The sequence below is a fragment of the Pararge aegeria genome (genome assembly GCF_905163445.1).
Source record: "Pararge aegeria chromosome W unlocalized genomic scaffold, ilParAegt1.1 SUPER_W_unloc_2, whole genome shotgun sequence".
Taxonomy (NCBI): Eukaryota; Metazoa; Arthropoda; class Insecta; order Lepidoptera; family Nymphalidae; genus Pararge; species Pararge aegeria.
The window spans coordinates 289,036-310,401 of record NW_024396988.1 but is presented as its reverse complement, the minus strand read 5'-3'; the positions used below and the strand labels follow the sequence as shown (position 1 = coordinate 310,401).

Genomic DNA, 21,366 nt, shown 5'->3' with positions numbered 1-21,366 from the left:
CGCCGCTATTGGGTAGGGATTTCATTTCGCTTTTTAAATTAGAGTTAAAGTCCGTTAATTTTGTCAAAAACCAACAGTGTTTGCAAGTGGAAGCAAGACGAGGGAGTAATAGAAAGGTTTTCTCCGCTGGTGACAATGTTCTTTATAAAAAATTTAGTAGTAGTAATAAATTCTTATGGGCCAAGGGAACAATTGTGAAACGAATTGGTAAAGTAGTTTATTTAGTGAAGGATTGTGAAACATCACTCATTGTTAAAAAACATAAAAATCAAATTATTATTAACAAAGGGTTAAATAGTAACAACTTTGACTTCTGGGACGATGATAAAGATATAGGACAGCAGTCATCGTCAAATATAGCAGTCACTACGACACAGACTGGGCAGTCGCCGACATCATCCGTGCTATCTCCAACCCAACAGCACCAGGATTCGCCAACGGGCGGGGGGAGAAATGAGGAACCGGTTTCAGAACCGGATACATCCGATCCGGTCGAGAACTCAGTCACACCAGCTTCACCTGTGAGGGCGGAGGTTGGATCACCGGACACACCTACCAGAGTAACGGTGACGAGAGGGGTGCGTCGACCAGCGACAGATGATGATGAGTTTTTCGAATGTGTCGAAAGTAACGCAGCTATTCCTTCTGCCCGAACTCGAAGGATGTTGTTACGGGAACGTCAGCGTTCGGAAAACTTATAATAGTTAACCCCCTTTAAGATATTGTCAATCTAGAGGGAGGAATGTTATGTATGTATGTACATGTATGCATGTGTGCGGTGGTGCCTCACCGCTAGCTAACTCTGTTCAATAAAGCAGTGTCATTATAGCAACCGTGCGTATTACTTGTGTTCCCCGACGTAACACTATCTATACCACCACAATACACCATAATATAGCTACAGCATTTTTGCGGCGCATCAAAAGACTCAATCTTATACAGGTACTAAACATATTTAATTGATTTTAATATTTCTGTAATTATTCTCTGAAATTATAATTTTTATTTTAGGGACGCAAATGTCAAAGTCAATGTAATAAAAAAACTTTTATTCAAAATAATGTTGCTTGAAGTGATGGCAATATTAGTTATTAAATTTATGTTTTTATTAGAATGCACAAACAAATTTAGGACCGACAGTATTAGAAACGGGAACTCTCTCGCATTGGCGGTATGACGACCATGTATGGTGAAGGCCGCGATTGCAGTCGCCAGTTCGCAGAACTACTGATGCCTGGGGTAGTAGGGCGGCGGGTACCGTTCCATCGCGTAGTGGCTGGGCTGATGTACGGGCGGCGGCGCGGGCGCAGCGGTCGGCGCGAACGAGACGGGCGGCGGGGGCGCGGGCGGCATCGCAAGTGGAACGTGTGCTCGCATTGCCTGGCTGTCTTGAGCCATTTGCATACCTGCTGTGTGGGCGCCTGCGAAGGGTGAAGGGTAGTAAAGCCCTGCTGGCGGCATTGGCTGATAGTGCTGGTAAGGCGGCGGCGCGGGCGCAACTTGAGGTTGCAAGAACGCCGGAGATGTCGCAACTCCGTGCGCAGTCGGCGGTGGGAACCTACTCGAACTCACTGATGACACGGGTATATCTTGCCTATTCGAGTATTGTTGGGAGTCACTTATGTTACTATTATTTGAGCTTGCGTTGTTGCTTGTATCTAGGTTCACTTCTGCAGGCGCTGTTTCGTCAGTTGAATTAATTTGTTGTAAAATGTCCAAAAACGTTTGCAATATCTCAGGAGATGCGTTATTTTTATTATTGTGTTTTATTTTGACAGGATTACTTTTCCAGCCAAAGAAGATAAAGCTTGAATAAGTGATTCATCAAAGCTCTTTTGTTGTGCCGTGACTGACGCTAACGCTGCTTGACTGAACATAGTATTATTGGATTGATTTTTATGGGCTCCGGACGCTAACGCTCCATGATTGTACATAGTATTATTGGATTGATTTTGAGAGGTTCCTGACGCTAACGCAGCTGGATTGTACATAGTATTATTGGATTGATTTTTATGTGCTCCTGACGCTAACGCAGCTGGATTGTACATAGTATTATTGGATTGATTTTTATGTGCTCCTGACGCCAACGCTGCTTGATTGTACAAAGCATTATTGGATTGATTTTGAGAGGTTCCTGACGCTAACGCAGCTGGATTGAACATAGTATTATTGGATTGATTTTTATGTGCTCCTGACGCTAACGCAGCTGGATTGAACATAGTATTATTGGATTGATTTTTATGTGCTCCCAAATCGCCGCCCTTGGCGTCGCCCATCATGTATTCCATGAGTTGTAATAAAAATTGATTAGGCACGGTTGAAACACCTGCATTTGACGGTTCTTCATCAAATATAGTATTATTGGATTGATTTTGAGGGATTCCTGCATTGAACGGTTCTTGATCAAATTTAGTATTATTATTGGATTGATTTTGAGAGATTCCCTCTACATTTTCTTCAACGAACTTTTGAAACAAATCAGTGCTGATTAGTGACTTCAATATTTCTTTCAAGTTCTGGTACTCCTCAATCTTTTTTTTATAATCAAGAGTCCCATATTCCTCCTCTTCATTAATAGCTTCTAATTGTTTTTTTATCGCATCGATCCTTAGTTCCCTTTGCACACAATTTTCACACAGCTGGTCTGCAATTGTTTCATCCTCTCCCTTTTTCATTTTGATTCGCACATTTGAATCGTCATTCGAGGCTTTCCTTTTCGTAGGTTCGCTACTTTTTATTTGAGCGTGCGCTGGCATTATTGGCGGTGGTGGAGGTGGATGGGCCATTGTAAAAGGTGCCGTTGGAGGGGGTGCTGTAAATACAGGCGCCTGCTGCCGAACTGAAGTAGTTGGAACCGTCGGTGGCGGCGGCGGCGGCGGCGGCGGCAGCGGTGGTTGTCCAATAGGCATCACGGGACGCGGGGCGATTGGCGCAACCGACACGACGGGCGGTCGCGGGAACGCTGCAGCGGGGGCAACACTAGCCGGCGCAGACACAGCCGGCAAAGGTGGTGGCGGTGGCGGCGGAGGTGGGCCCGCGTAACTCTCTTTTATGTATAATGCAATCTGGGGGATAGTCTCAGCTGCGGCTGCAGACATGTTGGCGTGACGCTCCGTTAAAACCCGCGGCAGTTGCCCGGTAGATTTGAACAAACTCTGCTCCTCCTTAGTGGCGTGCAGATATGTACACAGTTCGCGAGAACATCCAGCCGAATTTTGAAAGTCGTGACAGAACTTCAAAGTCTTTTTCATAACCTCGAACACAAGCTCGTGGCGGTACTTGCACCGTGCACCCTTGTTACACTGCCCCCATATAAAGTCCCGGCAGAAACTTTATTTGACATAAAGAACTTAAAGAGACCGGCAAAAAGTTTATTTGACATATCTCGGTATTGCTCCCAGGCAATTTACTAGTGACAGTTTGGGTTGCTCTATACACAGCCCAAACATAACAATTACCAATTGTTACATGACTTGGGGCACTTTACACCCCCAAAAATAACAACATTAGAGGAACTTCAGTCCGCTTATTATCTTACTGACTGAAGCTCTTGACAAATTTTAATCAATAAAAATTACAAAATTATCGACCTTAATTATTGGCAGGCAATTTACACCTCCCAATAATTCTAATTAGGTTAGAATAGTGTAGGACCACATTAAATACTGTGATATAGCCAATTTGTAATTCCCTGTTATTTATTAATTTGTATGTTTGTATCGTTGTATTGTTAGTTGTGTGACTTTTAAACTCTAAACTTACTTACGAATTATTATAATGGCATTCAGAGCGTCAAATGCAACTAAATCTTCTAACGTGGCCAGTGTCAACGTTAAGCACGTTGACCCAGAAAACCGCAAGCGCCCTCCTGTCAAGGCACCCTCTAAAGACCTGCCCTTCTTGGCGAAGTCGGCCGCGGAAGGCCCCCTTGAGGAGCTGGCTACCACGGCAAACCAGCTCTTCCAGGAAGCCAAGACTCAGTTGGAGCAGTCTGGAAATATAAAAGCGACTATAAAAGAGACACTGATCGAGTGCCTTAGCGGCCTGTACACAATTGCGCTGAGACTCAACGACAAAGCACCGTGTCCAGTCGTTCAAACTGCTCCCGTCGCTGACTTTGCCAAGGAGGTCTTGGAAGAAATCAGAAAACAGAGTGATCTTGTAGTTGCGGCCAGAACTGATATGGGTGCCGTCAGAGAAACGGTCGAAAAACTCAACGACGACATTAACAAAAACACTTTAGGCGGCATCTCATATGCAGCAATGGCCGCAACCACCAAATCGGAGAAGACCTCTTTCTCCCAGCCTGAGCGGGTCCACTCGCTGATCGTATCTTCAGTTGACGCTCATGATACCAGTGACGATGTGATAGTGAAAATCAGAACTGCAGTGAGCGCAAAGATATCGGGCCTGCGGGTGGACCGGCTCAGGAAAGTGAGAGATCAAAAAGTGGTGTTGGGATGTCAGACCCAGGAAGAGCTGGCCAAGGTAGCAGATAAGCTCAGGTCTGGCAATCCAACACTACTAATAGAAGAGAAAGCAAATAAAGACCCGTTGATTATAATAAAAAATGTTCTTAGCTATAATACAGACGAAGACATAACGGGCGCTCTGAAAAACCAGAATGCACACCTGCTGGCGGGGATACCTGAAGGGAACTACAGGGCCGTGGTGCGGTATCGACGGAAAGCGAGAAACCCACTCGAATGCCACGCGGTCCTGCAGGTGTCCCCATCAGTGTGGCAAAACCTTACCCAGGCTGGCAAGGTGCACGTGGATTTGCAGAGGGTGCAGGTCGAAGACCAGTCTCCGTTAATCCAGTGCACACGATGTCTGTCTTACGGGCACGGTAGGAAACTCTGCACGGAAGCGGCAGACCAGTGCAGTCATTGTACTGGGCCGCACCTGAGGAGGGACTGCCCACACTGGATGGCAGGAGAAAAGGCTACGTGTCGCAATTGTCAGGCGGCCAAACTGGATAAACTGGACCACGACACCTTTGACAAAGAATGCCCAATCCGCAAAAAATGGGATAGGCTGGCAAGACTTAGTGTCGCCTACTGTTAAAGGCATCACTAGAGCAATAGCGCATGATATTAGCGACGGCAGAGCGGCGAGCTTTAACCAAGTTGCAACAAACCTCGAAATCAGTAAAATAGAACTAAAGAATAACAAACAAAATGTGAAAAGGAAAAAATTGAGCGGGTTTCATGAGAAACTCGAACAAATTTTAATTGAGCATAGAAAAGGAATAAACTTATATTTCATCAAAATAGCCTATATAGAACCAAAAATTAACATTAATAAATTTAGGAAACATCACTTACCAATCTCAAACGTCAAGCTCGTCACGCCGAAACCGAAAGTCGCCACCGATGCGCTATATACACCTAAAATAAAAAGAAAAAAAATATGAATATTAATATAGGGTTACTAAGATAAGGGGTGTAAGTGGGTGTGGCTAGTACCAGTCAGCCTCCCAAATTGCCAACCTCACCTGCACGTGGTGCACCCTGCCGTTTAACCGACGAGGCTCTGGCGACCGACAAGTGGCGGTATAACCACTTCGAATTGCCTAGGCTGAACGCAGGCGCCCACACAGCAGGTATGCAAATGGCTCAAGACAGCCAGGCAATGCGAGCACACGTTCCACTTGCGATGCCGCCCGCGCCCCCGCCGCCCGTCTCGTTCGCGCCGACCGCTGCGCCCGCGCCGTCGCCCGTACATCAGCCCAGCCACTACGCGATGGAACGGTACCCGCCGCCCTACTACCCCAGGCATCAGTAGTTCTGCGAACTGGCGACTGCAATCGCGGCCTTCACCATACATGGTTGTCATACCGCCAATGCGAGAGAGTTCCCGTTTCTAATCCTGTCGGTCCTAAATTTGTTTGTGCATTCTAATAAAAACATAAATTTAATAACTAATATTGCCATCACTTCAAGCAACATTATTTTGAATAAAAGTTTTTTTATTACATTGACTTTGACATTTGCGTCCCTAAAATAAAAATTATAATTTCAGAGAATAATTACAGAAATATTAAAATCAATTAAATATGTTTAGTATCGGGGCTTTTATAGACATAGAAGGAGCTTTCGACAAAACAACATTCAAGAGCATAGACTTAGCTCTTGCGAGACATAAAGTACCGGACACACTAAGAGCTTGGATTAGAGCCCTACTAGAATTTAGGGTCATCCAACTGGACTTTAATGGAACAACCAAGGGTATTGTAGCTAAAGGGTGCCCACAAGGAGGGGTCCTTTCCCCCATCCTATGGAACCTGGTAGTTGACGACCTAATAACAAAAATGAACAAAAACGGTTTCCTCACCATAGGATATGCCGATGACATCACTATCCTCATAAGTGGAAAGCAAGAAAACACCCTGAATTCAATAATGCAAAACGCACTGAAACTGCTAGAACAGTGGTGCAGGGAAAATGAACTTACGGTTAACCCGAAAAGACAGAACTCGTATTATTTACCAACAAAAGGAAGCCACAATTTCCAAAAACACCAACACTGTTTAAAACAAGCCTAAAACTATCAACCGAGGTAAAGTACCTCGGAGTAACGATGGACTCCAAACTAAACTGGAAGACACATATAGATACAAAAATCCAAAAATCAACGATCATCCTCAGCCAATGCAAACGCATGGCAGGAAAAACCTGGGGGCTTAAACCATACATCATGAAATGGTTGTACTTAGCAGTCGTCAGGAGCTCACTAAACTACGCCTCACTGATATGGTGGCCGAGAACACTCCTTGCGACAACCCAACTAGAACTACAAAAAATTCCAACGCCAAGCGTGCCTAGCTATCACAGGCTGCATGAGCACAACGCCAACCACTGCGCTGGAAGCTATATTATGCATACCACCACTACACCTACACATTAAAGAGGAAGCCACACTTGCAGCCCTTAGACTGAGGGCTTACGGGCTGTGGAAGGATACAAACATAGGACATACAAGGATACTATCAAAAGAAACTAATAAATGCCCACAACTAGACTGGATATGTGACAAGACGCGGAAACACTATGTGCTAGACAGGCACTATAAAGTAGCCGCTGAAGGAGGAAAAACAGACAAAGCTGACACCGTCGTAATAGAGGTCTACACCGACGGATCAAAAACAAACTCAGGCACTGGAGCGGGGATATACTGCCCGGAGCTTAACATAAACATTGCCCAGCCGCTTGGTAAGAACAACTCCGTCTTCCAAGCGGAGTGCGTGGGCATAACAACAGCAGTCATAGCCATGCTAAACAGAAAGGTAAAAGGCTTCAGCATCAACATAAACAGTGACAGTCAAGCTGTACTAAAAGCCTTAACCAAACACACAACAACATCAAAACTCATACTTGACTGTCACAAGAACCTACAAGCCCTATCAAAATCGAACAGAGTAACCCTAAAATGGATACGAGGTCACAACGGAAACAGAGGAAACGACGCAGCCGACGAATTAGCGCGTCAGGCAGCATCACTAAGGGTAGCTGGACCGGAACCCATCATACCCATACCCTTCACTGAATACAAAACATGGCTCCACAACCAGACGCAAACATCACACTCGGTACTATGGTCCAAAACAAAAGAGTGCAAACACACGAAGGAGGCCGTACCAGTTCTCAACCCACGACTAACAACAAAATTACTACAACTGAATCGACCTAAACTAAGGACAGTTGTAGGTATGATAACAGGGCACTGCCCACTAAACAAACACCTTTCCATTTTAGGTATAACTGACAGCCCTCTCTGCAGAGCATGCATGGAGGCGGAGGAAACACCGATACACGTAATGCTCCAATGCAACGGAGTAGCAGAACAACGCGCAGCACACCTTGGCTCCTCAGCAACACTCCATGAAGCACTCGGCGACCTGGGCGGCCTGCTAAGCTTTTGGAGCGAGCTCGGCTGGCTGGAGTAATCCAGCGGGGAGCCGCATCAGTGGCCATACGTACAACGGACGGTCCCAGACCAACCAAGTGCGGAAAAGGCCCAGGAACAGAAGAAGAAGAAGAAGAATATGTTTAGTACCTGTATAAGATTGAGTCTTTTGATGCGCCGCAAAAATGCTGTAGCTATATTATGGTGTATTGTGGTGGTATAGATAGTATGTTTGAAAGGTTAAAACCCTAAGTAATAAAGGTTAATATCATCCATCTGTAAAAAATAATTTTTATGAAGACATTTTTTTACCAAGTTGTATAAACTTCCAAAAAATACATAATTTGCATTGTCTCAAACATGTAGGACATACGATACTCGAAAACTAGCTATTTTTTTTGAAAATTGTGTATTTGCATTGTAAAAGTCATTTAATTTGAAAATTTACATTTGATATAAATACTTTGTTATTAAATTTATTATTAGCATACTTAAGTTAAGAATTTAATTTAATTTTAATGTTACTTTGATACTCAATAAGGAATAGTATATTATTTGCTTCCTTCCTGATTTTTTAATAACTATAGTACCAGCTAGGTATAGTACTAGACCAACAAAAACCCCATTTTTTCAATTAAAATTAGATTCTGTTACCTTACTTAATAATATAATGTTTGAATAAATATTCTCTGTCACTAAATACTGATTCATTGTCTACTGCTTTTTATTCATTGTCTATTGATTTACTATAAATAATGACTTTCTGTAGAAAAACAATTGTATTCATATTTTTCTGACCAACAAATAAAGTATTCTTAAGAAAAAAAAAAAAAAAAAAAAAAGTATGGCAGTTTTGTAGGGCCTATGAAGCCTCGGTTCAAGATTTATGTCTTTTTAGACCGTCTAAAATGTGCGAAATTCGCGTGCGCGGCGCTCTCGCGCGTGCGGGTGTCGTGCAGTCCAGTGAGGAGCACACGCTTATGTAAAAATTTAGTTAAAAAATTTAGAAACTCGGAAAATTTTCGGAAAAAGTCCAAAAATTTTCCAATGAAATTAATTATTTTCTTTTTGCAGGGTGGCGCAGAAGGCCAGAAATAACACCCCGACAGTGGACTCGTAAAAAGTCTCGACCAGGAGCGGCGGTAAGTGTGTTTAGCAGTCAAATTGTTGAATGAAATCACTCAAAGTATGGCAGTTTTGTAGGGCCTATGAAGCCTCGGTTCAAGATTTATGTCTTTTTAGACCGTCTAAAATGTGCGAAATTCGCGTGCGCGCCGCTCTCGCGCGTGCGGGTGTCGTGCAGTCCAGTGAGGAGCACACGCTTATGTGAAAATTTAGTTAAAAAATTTAGAAACTCGGAAAATTTTCGGAAAAAGTCCAAAAATTTTCCAATGAAATTAATTATTTTTCTTTTTGCAGGGTGGCGCAGAAGGCCAGAAATAACACCCCGACAGTGGACTCGTAAAAAGTCTCGACCAGGAGCGGCGGTAAGTGTGTTTAGCAGTCAAATTGTTGAATGAAATCACTCAAAGTATGGCAGTTTTGTAGGGCCTATGAAGCCTCGGTTCAAGATTAATGTCTTTTTAGACCGTCTAAAATGTGCGAAATTCGCGTGCGCGCCGCTCTCGCGCGTGCGGGTGTCGTGCAGTCCAGTGAGGAGCACACGCTTATGTGAAAATTTAGTTAAAAAATTTAGAAACTCGGAAAATTTTCGGAAAAAGTCCAAAAATTTTCCAATGAAATTAATTATTTTTCTTTTTGCAGGGTGGCGCAGAAGGCCAGAAATAACACCCCGACAGTGGACTCGTAAAAAGTCTCGACCAGGAGCGGGGGTAAGTGTGTTTAGCAGTCAAATTGTTGAATGAAATCACTCAAAGTATGGCAGTTTTGTAGGGCCTATGAAGCCTCGGTTCAAGATTTATGTCTTTTTAGACCGTCTAAAATGTGCGAAATTCGCGTGCGCGCCGCTCTCGCGCGTGCGGGTGTCGTGCAGTCCAGTGAGGAGCACACGCTTATGTGAAAATTTAGTTAAAAAATTTAGAAACTCGGAAAATTTTCGGGAAAAGTCCAAAAATTTTCCAATGAAATTAATTATTTTTCTTTTTGCAGGGTGGCGCAGAAGGCCAGAAATAACACCCCGACAGTGGACTCGTAAAAAGTCTCGACCAGGAGCGGCGGTAAGTGTGCTATCTTGGGTTAAACATGGACGTAAAACTAAATTGGTCGAAGCACATTGCAGATTTACGAGTAAGAGGTGCACAAACACTTGGTGCCCTCAGCCTAATCTTAAATCGAAAAAAGGAAACTTAGCGCGTCTACCAAGCTAAAAATTTATATTGTACTTGTCAGGCCAACAATAACTTATGCTTGCCCCATTTGGAGTAATACTTGTTCAACTAATTATAAATTATTACAAATTATCCAAAACAAAGCACTCAAAATAGCTTACAATACTCCATTTAAGAGATGTGTGTATTGCTGTAGTATATATATGTAAAGAAAGTATATTTCTTTAGAGTTTCAATATTGTATAATTTAAATTCTCCCGCGCTCCAAGCCGTCGGCAAAGCAGTTCAAAAGTTATGATAAAACAGTAACAAATATGGCAGTCAGAAAAAGACAATTTTGATGTGTCATTGTGCGTGACTTATAACGGATAACGGAATAAATCAAAAAACCATTTGTGAACTTACTTAAGAAATAAACTTTAAATGTCGTTTCTTTGTTTTTACAGGTAGGAGTGATTTACATATTTGTCTCAAAATTGAATTGTAGCGCAATGTAATAAAAATAACGAAATAAATCTTTGTTTTTACAGAGCAACACATTTAAGTTGTTTCAGTTGACGAAATCATACGAAGTAAACTAAAAACCTATTATAAAACGACATTTTTGTTTATTAACGTCAATTGGAAATGGAGAAACTTCGTTTTGAATTTACACTGACGCCTGGGAATGATGGAAAATCGAACGTTTTTGCTATAACCTCAATAGCCACAAGTGATAACAAAGTGTACGCAATACCCGGAGAGTTACAACCAGTTAATCTTCATAAAGAAATATTGAAAACATCTGCGTATGTGAAAGTAAAAAATAGCATAAAAAAAGGCACCAGGTAAAAAGAGTCTGGATAACTTTGACAAAAGAGCTTGAAAAAGTTTATGTGGATGAGGACGGTAATTTACAATTTGGGGACCAATTTCTAGAAGAAATTTGCCAGGAAAAAGTTGCCGCTCTTACATCAGACACTGGTACATTGGAGAAGTTATTTGAAAAATTAGTAGAAAATACGCAGGTGAGTAAAACTCAGAGCTTGAAACATGTTGCTGAGAAGTTTGTGATAGAAAAATTTACAAGTAAAAATTCCAATGCAAACCAGTGGATTGACATTTTTGAAAAAGAATGCATACGCTTTGATGTGAAAACAGATGAACAAAAAATTGAAATACTCAGATTGTTTATGGATAAAAGTTGTGCTGATTGGTATAGCTCAATGATCATAAAATTAACCGTCAACTCTGAATGGTCAATGTAGAGAAACAAATTCTGTGAATCATTTGCGAACAAGGGATGGAACCCAGTCACATATGCACTATTATTTAAATACAAAGAAGGTTCATTGTTAGATTATGCCATGAGAAAGGAAAAACTTTTGTTGGAAATGAGAAGAACAATTGACATAGGCACATTGTTGGATCTTATCGCAGCTGGTTTACCAGAGTTTATTCTTAATAGAATTGATAGAGAAGCATTACTTGATACAGTGGATTTATTCAATGAAGTGAGTAAATTTGAACACATGGTAAATAAGAGAAATTTTGTGGCTAAGGGAAAATATGGAAACCCTAGAGCACAGACTAAAAATGAAGATAAAATTCCTTGCAAAATTTGTGAAAAATTAAATAAAGGAAATCGGTACCACTCTGGGAGTTCATGTTGGTTTCGAACAAAAGAGGACGACAAATGGAAAAAAATGCTATCAAACATGTTAACAATTCGGTGATTGAAGCTGAGTTAAATGAAACCGACCAAAAAAACGAATAGCAACACCACTAATTAATGTAAAATTATTATTAAATGATAAAGTACAAATAAATGGAATTTATGATTCCGGCTCAAATGTTTCTCTGATTAACTCAAAGTTACTTAAACTAAAAGGAAAAAGAAACAGTTCAAATGAAGCTAATTTAGTAACAATTAATGGTATTAAAAAGACAAGTGGTTTGACAACTTTAAAAATAAAAATCTTTGAATTGGAAAAAGATGTTGATGTATACATAATTGATGAAAAAAACTTTAAATATGAATTTTTGATTGGATTATACATAATTAAAAGTTTTAAGCTTATTCAAAATGAAGACTTATCAATAACACAAAAACACTGTGTTAATACGGAAAATGAAAAAACTGAATTTTTTTTTACCAATATTAGAACAAATACAGTATTACAAGAAATACAAAAAAATAATAGCATTTGGTCGAATTACAAAATAAATTTGAATGAGCATGTTAACAAACAAGATTTCAAATTAATGATAGAGCACTTAAATCAGTATCAAAAAAATAAAATAGATAGACTAATAAGCAAATATAAATCCGTTTTTGCAAAGGACAAATATGATGTTGGTTCGGTTGATGGATATGAAGCGAGGATAGACTTATTAGTCGATAAATATTGTAGTAAGAGGCCTTATAGATGCACTATAGAAGATAAAAAAGAAATAGAAAAACAAATAGCAAAATTACTGGATACTAAACTTATAGAAGAGTCCTATAGTCCATTTGCTGCGCCTGTAACATTGGCATTTAAAAAAGAGGAGAACAGAAAGTCCAGCCTATGCATAGACTTCAGGGATTTAAATAAAATAGTAGTGCCTCAAGCTCAACCATTTCCCTTAATTGAAGATTTAATGATGAAAACGAGAATGCAAATTTTTTTCAACATTAGACATAAATTCAGCATTTTGGTCTAATCCCTTTACGAATCGAAGATCGAAAAAAGACGGGATTCGTTACACAGGATGGACATTTTCAATGAACATGCCTTCCATTTGGGTTAAAGACCTCACCAGCAATTTTTCAGAGAATATTAAGTAATATATTGAGAAAGTATAAACTAATAGATTTCACAGTTAATTTCATTGATGATATACTCATTTATTCCGAAACTTTCGATGAACACATTGGTCATCTAACACAGTTATTAGATGCAATCAAAACAGAAGGCTTCAGTCTAAAATTTTACCAAATGCACCTTTGCATCAGACTCTGTCAAATACCTGGGTCACATAATTCAGAATAATTCTGTAAAACCACTTAAAGATAACCTGATTTCAATAAAAGATTTCCCAGTTCCAAAAACACAAAAAAATTTGAGACAATTTCTTGGAAAAATAAACTTTTACCACGAGTATATAGAAAAAAGAGCAATAATACTAGAACCATTGCATAATTTACTAAGGAAGAATCAAAAATGTGTTTGGTCAGATAAATGCCAAACAGCATTTGAAATGATAAAAAACTTGCTATGCTCACAACCAGTTCTAGAAATATATGATCAGGACTTACCAATAAACATCTATACTGATGCTTCTTTAGAAGGTATTGGGGCTATTTTAAAACAAACACAACCGGATGGTAAAGAAAATCCGGTTGCATATTTTTCAAAAAAATTAAATGAAGCACAAAAGAAAAAGAAAGCAATATACTTAGAATGCTTAGCTATCAAGGAAGCGGTGAGATACTGGCAACACTGGTTGATAGGTAAAACTTTTACAGTTTATTCAGACCACAAACCACTTGGAAACATGAATCTGAAATGTAAGGCTGATGAAGAGCTTGGTAATTTAACATATTATCTTTCACAATATGATTTTAAAATAAAATATGCACCAGGAAAACAGAATTTGGAAGCGGATTGCCTGAGCAGAAATCCGGTATTGGAGTCCAATGAAAATACAGATGAACAATTAAAAGTTGTGAACTTAATTAAACTTGAAGATATCATAAAAGATCAAAAAAATTACGAAGAAATACAAAACAAAAAAAGCAAATTAATTGAACGATGCAACGTCTTCTTCAAAATGGGTAAAAAACGAAAAAAAATAATTCTTTCTGAACAATTTAGCTAATTGTTGAAAAACGTGCATGATAAATTTTGCCATATTGGAATTGGACAAATGCAGAAGACAATTAGTCCACACTATGCAGCTAAAAATTTGATGAAGAACATCAAAAAAGTTTGTAGTAGTTGTGAAATTTGTATTAAAAATAAATCAAGAGGACAAGATAAATTTGGATTTATGTCTCAGCTTGGCCCAGCCACGAAACCCTTTCAAATAATCTCTATAGACACGATTGGAGGCTTTGGAGGTTCCAGATCAACAAAAAGGTATCTTCATTTGGTTCATCCACCCTACAGTCCTGACCTGGCTCCCAATGATTATTATCTCTTTCCAAAAATGAAAAAAGAACTTCGGGGGAAGAAGTTCTCAAGCGATGAAGAAGTGAAGGAAGCAGTTTCAGCTTATTTTTCAGACAAAGAAAAAACATTTTTTTTTCGAGGGTATACATAAGCTAATTGAAAGATCTGAAAAATGTATTAGGGTTGCAGGAGAATATATTGAAAAGGAAAAATAAACTTGTATTTTTATTTCCACGTCTTACCCCCGATGCCGCGAACTTAAAAACGCCCCCTCGTAGATACGAGTATCTGAGCGGTCATGGAAATAATTTAGCTTGGTTACCAGGAACTAAATTTCTAGGTGTGGGTACATCATTGGGAAAATTAAAACTATTTGATACAAGAACTCATAAAACAGCGCAATATTTCAGTTTACATACAGCTTATAACACAATTAGCTTTTCATCCTAAAAATAAATGTTTAGTGACTGCAAGTAAAGATGGCACTTTGAAGGTCGTGGATTTAACCATGGGAAAAGCTTTATATTCTTTAGATCTAATGCTGCAAAGAATGCTGTTACTTATTCTAAGAGTGGTGCATTTATAGCTGCGGCTACTTCAGACCGATTGGTTGGTATATGGAAAACATAATTCAAATAGAATCTTGATTTAAAAGCTAGAAAAATATGAATTGTTATGATATTTCTTTCTACTTATACCCATCAACAGAAATTAAGGGGTTTATTCCACTTGCATATATAGAAGTTACGGAGGGATGGGCTTCGTCAGCATTGGTCTGCAACCCGTCTAGGAGAAGGAAAACTCAAAAATCAAACCCGGAATGGTTACTCTGTTAGGCGCGCATGGGTCCAACCTGTCTAAGCGGCAGTCACCTGCAGCCGACCTGGTTCCACATATATCGACTTATCGTTCCTGTGGGTCAGACAGCTGGTCTGGTAAATTTTCACATAAGCGTGTGCTCCTCACTGGACTGCACGACACCCGCACGCGCGAGAGCGGCGCGCACGCGAATTTCGCACATTTTAGACGGTCTAAAAAGACATAAATCTTGAACCGAGGCTTCATAGGCCCTACAAAACTGCCATACTTTGAGTGATTTCATTCAACAATTTGACTGCTAAACACACTTACCCCCGCTCCTGGTCGAGACTTTTTACGAGTCCACTGTCGGGGTGTTATTTCTGGCCTTCTGCGCCACCCTGCAAAAAGAAAAATAGTTAATTTCATTGGAAAATTTTTGGACTTTTTCCGAAAATTTTCCGAGTTTCTAAATTTTTTAACTAAATTTTCACATAAGCGTGTGCTCCTCACTGGACTGCACGACACCCGCACGCGCGAGAGCGGCGCGCACGCGAATTTCGCACATTTTAGACGGTCTAAAAAGACATAAATCTTGAACCGAGGCTTCATAGGCCCTACAAAACTGCCATACTTTGAGTGATTTCATTCAACAATTTGACTGCTAAACACACTTACCCCCGCTCCTGGTCGAGACTTTTTACGAGTCCACTGTCGGGGTGTTATTTCTGGCCTTCTGCGCCACCCTGCAAAAAGAAAAATAATTAATTTCATTGGAAAATTTTTGGACTTTTTCCGAAAATTTTCCGAGTTTCTAAATTTTTTAACTAAATTTTCACATAAGCGTGTGCTCCTCACTGGACTGCACGACACCCGCACGCGCGAGAGCGGCGCGCACGCGAATTTCGCACATTTTAGACGGTCTAAAAAGACATTAATCTTGAACCGAGGCTTCATAGGCCCTACAAAACTGCCATACTTTGAGTGATTTCATTCAACAATTTGACTGCTAAACACACTTACCGCCGCTCCTGGTCGAGACTTTTTACGAGTCCACTGTCGGGGTGTTATTTCTGGCCTTCTGCGCCACCCTGCAAAAAGAAAAATAATTAATTTCATTGGAAAATTTTTGTACTTTTTCCGAAAATTTTCCGAGTTTCTAAATTTTTTAACTAAATTTTCACATAAGCGTGTGCTCCTCACTGGACTGCACGACACCCGCACGCGCGAGAGCGGCGCGCACGCGAATTTCGCACATTTTAGACGGTCTAAAAAGACATAAATCTTGAACCGAGGCTTCATAGGCCCTACAAAACTGCCATACTTTGAGTGATTTCATTCAACAATTTGACTGCTAAACACACTTACCGCCGCTCCTGGTCGAGACTTTTTACAAGTCCACTGTCGGGGTGTTATTTCTGGCCTTCTGCGCCACCCTGCAAAAAGAAAATAATTAATTTCATTGGAAAATTTTTGGACTTTTTCCGAAAATTTTCCGAGTTTCTAAATTTTTTAACTAAATTTTTACATAAGCGTGTGCTCCTCACTGGACTGCACGACACCCGCACGCGCGAGAGCGCCGCGCACGCGAATTTCGCACATTTTAGACGGTCTAAAAAGACATAAATCTTGAACCGAGGCTTCATAGGCCCTACAAAACTGCCATACTTTTTTTTTTTTTTTTTTTTTTCTTAAGAATACTTTATTTGTTGGTCAGAAAAATATGAATACAATTGTTTTTCTACAGAAAGTAATTATTTATAGTAAATCAATAGACAATGAATAAAAAGCAGTAGACAATGAATCAGTATTTAGTGACAGAGAATATTTATTCAAACATTATATTATAAGTAAGGTAACAGAATCTAATTTTAATTGAAAAAATGGGGTTTTTGTTGGTCTAGTACTATACCTAGCTGGTACTATAGTTATTAAAAAATCAGGAAGGAAGCAAATAATATACTATTCCTTATTGAGTATCAAAGTAACATTAAAATTAAATTAAATTCTTAACTTAAGTATGCTAATAATAAATTTAATAACAAAGTATTTATATCAAATGTAAATTTTCAAATTAAATGACTTTTACAATGCAAATACACAATTTAAAAAAAAAATAGCTAGTTTTCGAGTATCGTATGTCCTACATGTTTGAGACAATGCAAATTATGTATTTTTTGGAAGTTTATACAACTTGGTAAAAAAATGTCTTCATAAAAATTATTTTTTACAGATGGATGATATTAACCTTTATTACTTAGGGTTTTAACCTTTCAAACATACTATCTATACCACCACAATACACCATAATATAGCTACAGCATTTTTGCGGCGCATCAAAAGACTCAATCTTATACAGGTACTAAACATATTTAATTGATTTTAATATTTCTGTAATTATTCTCTGAAATTATAATTTTTATTTTAGGGACGCAAATGTCAAAGTCAATGTAATAAAAAAACTTTTATTCAAAATAATGTTGCTTGAAGTGATGGCAATATTAGTTATTAAATTTATGTTTTTATTAGAATGCACAAACAAATTTAGGACCGACAGGATTAGAAACGGGAACTCTCTCGCATTGGCGGTATGACGACCATGTATGGTGAAGGCCGCGATTGCAGTCGCCAGTTCGCAGAACTACTGATGCCTGGGGTAGTAGGGCGGCGGGTACCGTTCCATCGCGTAGTGGCTGGGCTGATGTACGGGCGGCGGCGCGGGCGCAGCGGTCGGCGCGAACGAGACGGGCGGCGGGGGCGCGGGCGGCATCGCAAGTGGAACGTGTGCTCGCATTGCCTGGCTGTCTTGAGCCATTTGCATACCTGCTGTGTGGGCGCCTGCGAAGGGTGAAGGGTAGTAAAGCCCTGCTGGCGGCATTGGCTGATAGTGCTGGTAAGGCGGCGGCGCGGGCGCAACTTGAGGTTGCAAGAACGCCGGAGATGTCGCAACTCCGTGCGCAGTCGGCGGTGGGAACCTACTCGAACTCACTGATGACACGGGTATATCTTGCCTATTCGAGTATTGTTGGGAGTCACTTATGTTACTATTATTTGAGCTTGCGTTGTTGCTTGTATCTAGGTTCACTTCTGCAGGCGCTGTTTCGTCAGTTGAATTAATTCGTTGTAAAATGTCCAAAAACGTTTGCAATATCTCAGGAGATGCGTTATTTTTATTATTGTGTTTTATTTTGACAGGATTACTTTCTCCAGCCAAAGAAGATAAAGCTTGAATAAGTGATTATCAAAGTCTTTTGTTGTGCCGTGACTGACGCTAACGCTGCTTGACTGAACATAGTATTATTGGATTGATTTTTATGGGCTCCGGACGCTAACGCTCCATGATTGTACATAGTATTATTGGATTGATTTTGAGAGGTTCCTGACGCTAACGCAGCTGGATTGTACATAGTATTATTGGATTGATTTTTATGTGCTCCTGACGCTAACGCAGCTGGATTGTACATAGTATTATTGGATTGATTTTGAGAGGTTCCTGACGCTAACGCAGCTGGATTGAACATAGTATTATTGGATTGATTTTGAGAGGTTCCTGACGCCAACGCTGCTTGATTGTACAAAGCATTATTGGATTGATTTTGAGAGGTTCCTGACGCTAACGCAGCTGGATTGAACATAGTATTATTGGATTGATTTTTATGTGCTCCTGACGCTAACGCAGCTGGATTGAACATAGTATTATTGGATTGATTTTTATGTGCTCCCAAATCGCCGCCCTTGGCGTCGCCCATCATGTATTCCATGAGTTGTAATAAAAATTGATTAGGCACGGTTGAAACACCTGCATTTGACGGTTCTTCATCAAATATAGTATTATTGGATTGATTTTGAGGGATTCCTGCATTGAACGGTTCTTGATCAAATTTAGTATTATTATTGGATTGATTTTGAGAGATTCCCTCTACATTTTCTTCAACGAACTTTTGAAACAAATCAGTGCTGATTAGTGACTTCAATATTTCTTTCAAGTTCTGGTACTCCTCAATCTTTTTTTTATAATCAAGAGTCCCATATTCCTCCTCTTCATTAATAGCTTCTAATTGTTTTTTTATCGCATCGATCCTTAGTTCCCTTTGCACACAATTTTCACACAGCTGGTCTGCAATTGTTTCATCCTCTCCCTTTTTCATTTTGATTCGCACATTTGAATCGTCATTCGAGGCTTTCCTTTTCGTAGGTTCGCTACTTTTTATTTGAGCGTGCGCTGGCATTATTGGCGGTGGTGGTTTACTGGAATCATATACCGGTATAGGTGGAGGTGGATGGGCCATTGTAAAAGGTGCCGTTGGAGGGGGTGCTGTAAATACAGGCGCCTGCTGCCGAACTGAAGTAGTTGGAACCGTCGGTGGCGGCGGCGGCGGCGGCGGCGGCAGCGGTGGTTGTCCAATAGGCATCACGGGACGCGGGGCGATTGGCGCAACCGACACGACGGGCGGTCGCGGGAACGCTGCAGCGGGGGCAACACTAGCCGGCGCAGACACAGCCGGCAAAGGTGGTGGCGGTGGCGGCGGAGGTGGGCCCGCGTAACTCTCTTTTATGTATAATGCAATCTGGGGGATAGTCTCAGCTGCGGCTGCAGACATGTTGGCGTGACGCTCCGCTAAAACCCGCGGCAGTTGCCCGGTAGATTTGAACAAACTCTGCTCCTCCTTAGTGGCGTGCAGATATGTACACAGTTCGCGAGAACATCCAGCCGAATTTTGAAAGTCGTGACAGAACTTCAAAGTCTTTTTCATAACCTCGAACACAAGCTCGTGGCGGTACTTGCACCGTGCACCCTTGTTACACTGCCCCCATATAAAGTCCCGGCAGAAACTTTATTTGACATAAAGAACTTAAAGAGACCGGCAAAAAGTTTATTTGACATATCTCGGTATTGCTCCCAGGCAATTTACTAGTGACAGTTTGGGTTGCTCTATACACAGCCCAAACATAACAATTACCAATTGTTACATGACTTGGGGCACTTTACACCCCCAAAAATAACAACATTAGAGGAACTTCAGTCCGCTTATTATCTTACTGACTGAAGCTCTTGACAAATTTTAATCAATAAAAATTACAAAATTATCGACCATTGGCAGGCAATTTACACCTCCCAATAATTCTAATTAGGTTAGAATAGTGTAGGACCACATTAAATACTGTGATATAGCCAATTTGTAATTCCCTGTTATTTATTAATTTGTATGTTTGTATCGTTGTATTGTTAGTTGTGTGACTTTTAAACTCTAAACTTACTTACGAATTATTATAATGGCATTCAGAGCGTCAAATGCAACTAAATCTTCTAACGTGGCCAGTGTCAACGTTAAGCACGTTGACCCAGAAAACCGCAAGCGCCCTCCTGTCAAGGCACCCTCTAAAGACCTGCCCTTCTTGGCGAAGTCGGCCGCGGAAGGCCCCCTTGAGGAGCTGGCTACCACGGCAAACCAGCTCTTCCAGGAAGCCAAGACTCAGTTGGAGCAGTCTGGAAATATAAAAGCGACTATAAAAGAGACACTGATCGAGTGCCTTAGCGGCCTGTACACAATTGCGCTGAGACTCAACGACAAAGCACCGTGTCCAGTCGTTCAAACTGCTCCCGTCGCTGACTTTGCCAAGGAGGTCTTGGAAGAAATCAGAAAACAGAGTGATCTTGTAGTTGCGGCCAGAACTGATATGGGTGCCGTCAGAGAAACGGTCGAAAAACTCAACGACGACATTAACAAAAACACTTTAGGCGGCATCTCATATGCGGCAATGGCCGCAACCACCAAATCGGAGAAGACCTCTTTCTCCCAGCCTGAGCGGGTCCACTCGCTGATCGTATCTTCAGTTGACGCTCATGATACCAGTGACGATGTGATAGTGAAAATCAGAACTGCAGTGAGCGCAAAGATATCGGGCCTGCGGGTGGACCGGCTCAGGAAAGTGAGAGATCAAAAAGTGGTGTTGGGATGTCAGACCCAGGAAGAGCTGGCCAAGGTAGCAGATAAGCTCAGGTCTGGCAATCCAACACTACTAATAGAAGAGAAAGCAAATAAAGACCCGTTGATTATAATAAAAAATGTTCTTAGCTATAATACAGACGAAGACATAACGGGCGCTCTGAAAAACCAGAATGCACACCTGCTGGCGGGGATACCTGAAGGGAACTACAGGGCCGTGGTGCGGTATCGACGGAAAGCGAGAAACCCACTCGAATGCCACGCGGTCCTGCAGGTGTCCCCATCAGT

General features: G+C 40.8%; 1 pseudogene; it reads right to left on the bottom strand.

Moving 5' to 3' along the window:
- Window positions 1-1,185: 1,185 nt before the first annotated feature.
- On the bottom strand, window positions 1,186-19,884 carry LOC120636796 (annotated as a pseudogene).
- Window positions 19,885-21,366: the final 1,482 nt, after the last annotated feature.